The sequence below is a fragment of the Tupaia chinensis genome, unplaced genomic scaffold (genome assembly GCF_000334495.1).
Source record: "Tupaia chinensis unplaced genomic scaffold, TupChi_1.0 Scaffold149383_1, whole genome shotgun sequence".
Taxonomy (NCBI): Eukaryota; Metazoa; Chordata; class Mammalia; order Scandentia; family Tupaiidae; genus Tupaia; species Tupaia belangeri.
Genome location: NW_006209227.1, coordinates 3,145,374 through 3,151,477, shown reverse-complemented (window position 1 = coordinate 3,151,477; position 6,104 = coordinate 3,145,374). Strand labels below are relative to the sequence as shown.

At 42.9% G+C, this 6,104-nt stretch overlaps 1 protein-coding gene across 2 annotated transcripts in view; it reads right to left on the bottom strand.

Moving 5' to 3' along the window:
* The window catches only part of LOC102475126 (UDP-glucuronosyltransferase 1-6), a 67,999-nt gene that overhangs the window by 5,198 nt on the left and 56,697 nt on the right, over nucleotides 1-6,104 (bottom strand). The window lies entirely within an intron of this gene.

The window sequence follows — 6,104 nt, the reverse complement described above, 5'->3', positions numbered from 1 at the left end:
ATCCCTCTCCCTGAGCCACTAGCCTATGGAGCCGTCCCCACACTACAGTTTTGGCCTGTGACAAGGACATCCTGAGGATGGGGTTTCTAAGTCCTTCTGTCCCGGGCTCCTTATCACAGCCTGTTCCTATCCAAGTTCTCTTCACCTTTTCCTCTAAGCAATGATAAACACTTTCACACATTCCCTAGGACTTCAGGTGACCTTTAACCTCATCTGGAAAGGGCCAGATCTGTACACCCCCAGGCCCTCTCAGCCAGCAGGAGATGATGACACAGAATGGAACCCACAGGCCCATGGAGATCCAAAGCTCAATAGCAGGTTGAGCTAGAGTGTAAGTGGGGGACATTCACTGAGAGGTCACGGCAGGGCACGCTGCGGGCATCACTGTCACAGCCAGTGTCCATTCCGGACCTGCTCTTATGGGTTCAGTAAGGCCAAGTCCTTCCCTTCCTAGCAAAACTTCCCCTGAACCTCACCCCAGTATCACAGTCCCTGGGCTGGCCAGAGAACAAAGCAGCATGTTAACTGAAAATACCCCTTGATCCCCAACTGCTGGTGCCTTTCAGAGAAGATGAGCTGCCCTGAGTGGATGGATGCCCTGGCTCTGCTGAACACCCACCCAGATGACACCTCTGAAATAGCGCCTACACTGCACTGAGTTTAGTCATGTCAGTTCCAGGATTTCAAATTGGATTTCTTTTCCTCCAAATGCCTTTTTCCCCCAGGACCTTATTTAGCATGTAGATAAGGTGTTGGCAAGGTCCCTTCCCCAGATCCGTTCCAGGTCCCCCACACAGATCCCTAGCACCTGTGCCCTGCACGTTCTCTTGCCGTCCTGAGCAGACCTTGCATTCAGTTTTAGCTGTTTTCCTCAGACACAACCCGTGTGGCTCTAATCTCAGAACTGCTACTACCACAAGGACAGTCTCTCCTCCTTGGAAGGATATCTAGGAATTCCAGAGTTTCATTCTCTCAATGTTGTCCTATGAGCGATCTTCAAAAAGTTCATGAAAAATGCATATTGTGAAAAAACTAGGGCCATCCCACAGCCTGGTGGTTAAGGTGGCTGGATCCCACATGGCCAGCTGTGCCATTCAAGTCCCGGACCCGGCAGCTTGAGAAGCACATGGGGCACATGTGCACGTGTGCCCAAATCCCAAAGGAGGGAGGAATGGAGAAGGGATCGCAGTGCGACTGTCCCCCTGGAGGAGGATTTTCTGGTTCTCTCTTCCTCTCCCCTCAGTCAGGCCACACACCCTCCAGTACATGTTTCAAAAGGAGAAAAAATTATGCATGCAGAATAAACTTGTACTTTAATTTTTCTACAGACATCTTAAAGTACCCCCACACTTTTTTGCTTTCAGATATTTCCAATATTCAATGCCAGGTCATGCTTTCTCTGTCGCCTTCTTTTTAAACTGCCAGAGGGCACATGCATTCACCAGAGAGACAGAGAATGGAGGGAGAAAGCACCCCTAAGGGGCATGGTCACACCTTGATCCCTTCTCCATTTTTCCATCCTATCAGGATTTGGGGCATACGCATACTCAGCATGTCCTTCAAACCACTGGGACTGGGAGCTGAACCACTGTCAGTCATACAGGATCCGGTTCCCTAAACTGTTGAGCTACAAGGCCAGCCCACTGTAGAACTTCATTATGGAATAAAGATTTTCTCTCTTCTTCAGGTTCAGGATGTATGAGTGGGCTGGGAATAACAGAATCACCACTAGCAGAACAGAGGTGCAGAGTGGCATTCTTTCGATTAACAAAGGGGAAAAGAGAACCAAAACAGTAAGTTGACAAACCGGCAAAATACAGAAAAAGGAAAAATGGTAATGTAAACTAAACAAAGGATAAACTAGAAGTGTTGCAATAAAATCTATCCTTTGTTAAATTTAAACAGGCAAAATTCACCAATTAACACAATCTGGCCTGATTAGAAATATCGCTCCCATATTGTTTCAAAAGAAAAAGAAATCTTAAAGACAATGGGAGACTAAAAAGACATGTGGGAAACGTAAGCAGATGTAACAAAAACATGGGGATTTTTTGTTTGTGTGGTTAGGTTTTTGCCATAAGGTGTGTGCACTCTCCAGATAGCGTGAGACAGATAGAGACACAGAGAGCGAGGAAGTGAGAAATCACTCCCCCAAGGGGGATGGCCACACCACAATCCCTCCTCCTCCTTTCTCCTCTCCGGATTTTGGACATGCGTGCCCAGTGCACATGCACCCAGTGTGTTTTTTCTACCACCAGGTCCAGGACTTGACCCGTAAAGTCATCCATGTAGGATCCAGTGCCTTAACCACTATGCCACCTCCTGACTTAGAACAGTGATATTAATATTTTTTAAAATGGAATTTCTGACGAAAACATCCAACAAGACAAAGAAGCTGACTATTGTGTACAATTTACAAGAATATTTCACACCTCAGCCTACTTGCCCCAAACAAGCCAGCAATGGATTTGTGTCGATATAATTCACTGGACACATTTACAGGGGAGGGGAGGGTGTAAGTCTATCGCTTAATGCCACAAAGGCCATAACTAATGTTCAGCAGCCTCTTCCATTAACATCCTAAAGTAAAGATGGAGATCATTTAAATAAAGACTATTTGACATAAAAAATGGGAAATCTAGTGCAAACTGATAAAATGAAAATCAGTCTCCATTAAAATCAGTAGCAAGAAAAGAGTCCCAGCTCTTGCCAAAATTATTCCATCATTTTTACAGATTCTAATTAATTTAATAGCTCTGATATTTGGCTTGGAATTTAGAACAAAGAAAATCAAAGTACCTCTCTTAGAAATGACTGTGCTTTTTTAAAATATAAATTTTGATAAGATTGTTGAGTAGTGAATAATCAGAGATAGAAATAAAAGATATAACACATTTATAGTTGCAACAAAAACTGTAAAACACTTAGGAAAAATGACTAAAAGAACTATTATGTAAAAACTATAAGGTACTTTATCTGTGTTATGATATTGCTTGAAGTCATAACATAATGTCCTAGAACGCAAACCTGAACATTCCTCAGCAAGGAATGGGGTTCGAGACCAGCAGTTAGCGTAATGGCTATGTCGCTGGACTCCCACATAGTCGACCACGGTTCGATTCCTGGACCCAATGGCTTAAACTCATTCCAGGCACATGTGCATATGTGCCCAAGATCCTGAGAGGAGAATGGAGGACCCTGGGGGGTGATTTCTCACTTTCTATCTCTCTGTCTCTCTCTTCTGGCGAGGCCACACCCCCTATTGCAAAAACCTCCCAAAAAAAAAAAAAGGCAAGGAACAGAGTTAGATGACTAGCAGAATAAGCTGCGGGACATAAATATCATGAAACAGTGTTTAGCAGTTTGAAATAAATAGATACAATATTTAGAACTGGAGCAATATCTGCGACATACCAATAAGAGACTCAGGAATACATTGTTGTCCTGTTTTGTGAAACAAACAACGACCACCAAAACTCCCTGTGTGTGTACACGTGCACACACACATGTGCACACAGTTTGTGTGGACTCTTGGACTCTAAGGAACTGCTGGAGGTTATGACCAGTGAACAGTCCTCAGCTCTGTCTCGTCCCGCTTGTCCACTTATCAGCCATTTGTAGAGTACCCGTTGTACCCCGTAGGTGCTGACGCTGGTGGCTCACCAAGGACATGCTGACCCATTGCCAAAGTGAGAAATCACACCACCCCCCCCCCGGAGGGATAGACAGACTGTACTCCTTTCTCTATTTTCCTCCTAGAATTTGGGCATGCAGGCACATGCACCATGATTATCAAGCTGCTGGGTCTGGGATTCAAACCGCAGTTGGCCATGTGGAAATCCAGTGCCCTAACCACTATACCACCTGCTGGCTCTTCAAAGTTTTCCATTTCAAAATGCATGTGAAACACAATTATTTTCTCTTGGATCCTTCTTAATGATGCCAGAAAGATTGCTCTTTAATACTTCTGCAATTTGCACATGTAACGAGATTTCGTTCCTTTGATCTGAGTTGTGCCCATGGATTTGGTGCTACTTTACTTACTCATTTTTCTCCATCTAGAAGAGAATCATCAATGTGGTTTTTTTTACTCTCATCTTGCTTTTAGAAAATCAATAACACTGGAGGCAAGGGGCAGGCCTTCAGAAGAAGACTCTTCCATGGCTCCTGAGAACTAGTGAGTTCAGGGGAAAAAGAGAAATGAAGATTTTCTCCTGAAAATTCAGCCTCCAGTCCCCAAGCTCGAGTGGTAAGGAGCCTTTCTAGCCTTTTCTCTGTCTCTGTCTCTCTCTGCTTCTGTCTCCGTCTTCTCTTTTTTAGTAATTTTTCCTTTTTAAATTTTTTTTGGAGTGTTTTTTGCTATAAGGCACATGCGCTCGCCAGAAAGACAGAGAGAGACAAAGAGACAGAAAGCGAGAAATCCCCCCCCAGGGGGTGGCCACACCGCAATCCCTTCTCCATTCTCCTCTCGGGATCTTGGGCACGCATGCACATGTGCCCAGTGTGAGTTTAAGCCACCAGGTCCAGGACTCAAACCGCAGTTGACTACGTGGGACTCCAGCGATATAGCCAATACACCAGCTGCTGGTCCCCCTTTTTAAAAATCTTTAAGGCAAAGTATTCTCTTGGCTTTCAGCTCCACCTTATCTTGCTAACAATCCCCTTTCCCCCTCCCATCTGGAAGAGACAAGAGACAAGCCATCAGAAGAATACTCCTCCATGGCTCCTGAGAACTAGTGATTTCGCATGATGCATAAGCACACCACGTGGTTTTTTTATTTTTTGCCTTTTTTTAAACATAATTTTTTTCCTTCTTTTTCTCTTTGTTTCTTTTCTCTCCTCTCTTTCTGCCCCCCCCTTTCCTTTTCTTTTTCTTTTATCTCATCACTCTGCTCCTCAATCTCCATTCACTGTGTTTCTAGATAGATCTAATGAAGCCATAGCCAAACATCCAAATACTATTAGGGTTAACATATTCCTTAATATCCACTGAATCTGCTGCACAAAGGAATAAAAATGAAATGACAAAGAGATTCCAGATTACCTCCTTCTGCACGCTCCTGAATGCTTAGATTAAACTTCAAGAATTAGGAAGAAACACACCATCCATCAGATGACTAGAAATCACTGTAGGGCCACAAGAAATATGGGAAAACAAGAAAATACCTATACTCCAAGTGAAAAGAATAACTCCAAATTATCCACAGAAAGTACAATGGAAATCATGGAAATGTCTGATAAAGAATTTAGAATATTCATAATGACAGAGCTAACAGAGATGGAAGAGAAGAGAGACAATGAACTGTGGAAGAGGCAAGAGAAAGGAGCTGACAAATTCCAGGAGGTGAGAAAATTCTTGCAAGATCGAAAAGAGGAATTACACACTTAAAAAAAAATAATCAAATGGACCTGTTAGAGATGAAGGCTATAATACAGGAAGTCAAAATCTCCCTTGAAAATATTCAAAGCAGACTAGGTCATACAGAAAATAGAATCTCAGATGTAAAAGAGGAAATTGATGGCCTATCAAAATCCACCACAAAGACTGAGAAAATTGCCCAAAAAAATGAGAATAATATACGAGAAATACTAGATACCATCAAACGTCCAAGCATCCGGATAATTGGTATCCCAGAAGGCAAAGACTCATAATGACATTGGTCATCTATTTGATAAAATCCTGCAAGAAAACTTTCCAAACCTAGAGAGGCACTCAAGGACCCAGTCCCAAGAAATATAAAGGACCCCAAATAGAATCAACCCAAGAAGATCTTCTCCAAGATACATTATAGCCAGGTTGACCAAAACCACAGACAAAGACAAGATACTAAGGTTGGCAAGAGAAAAATGGTAAGGTACCTAAAAAGGATATCCCATCGGGCTAACAGCAGACCTCTCATCGGAAACAATGTGAACAAGGAAAGAATGGGAAAATATATTCAAAGTGTTAAGGGAAAAACAATTTCAACCAAGAATACTATACCTGGCAAGATGATTTTTCATATGGGAAGAGAAAAACAAGAACATTCTCAGATAAACAAAACCTGAAAGAATTAACTAACACCAGACCAGCTCTCCAAGAAGTTCTCAAGGGAGTGCTATAC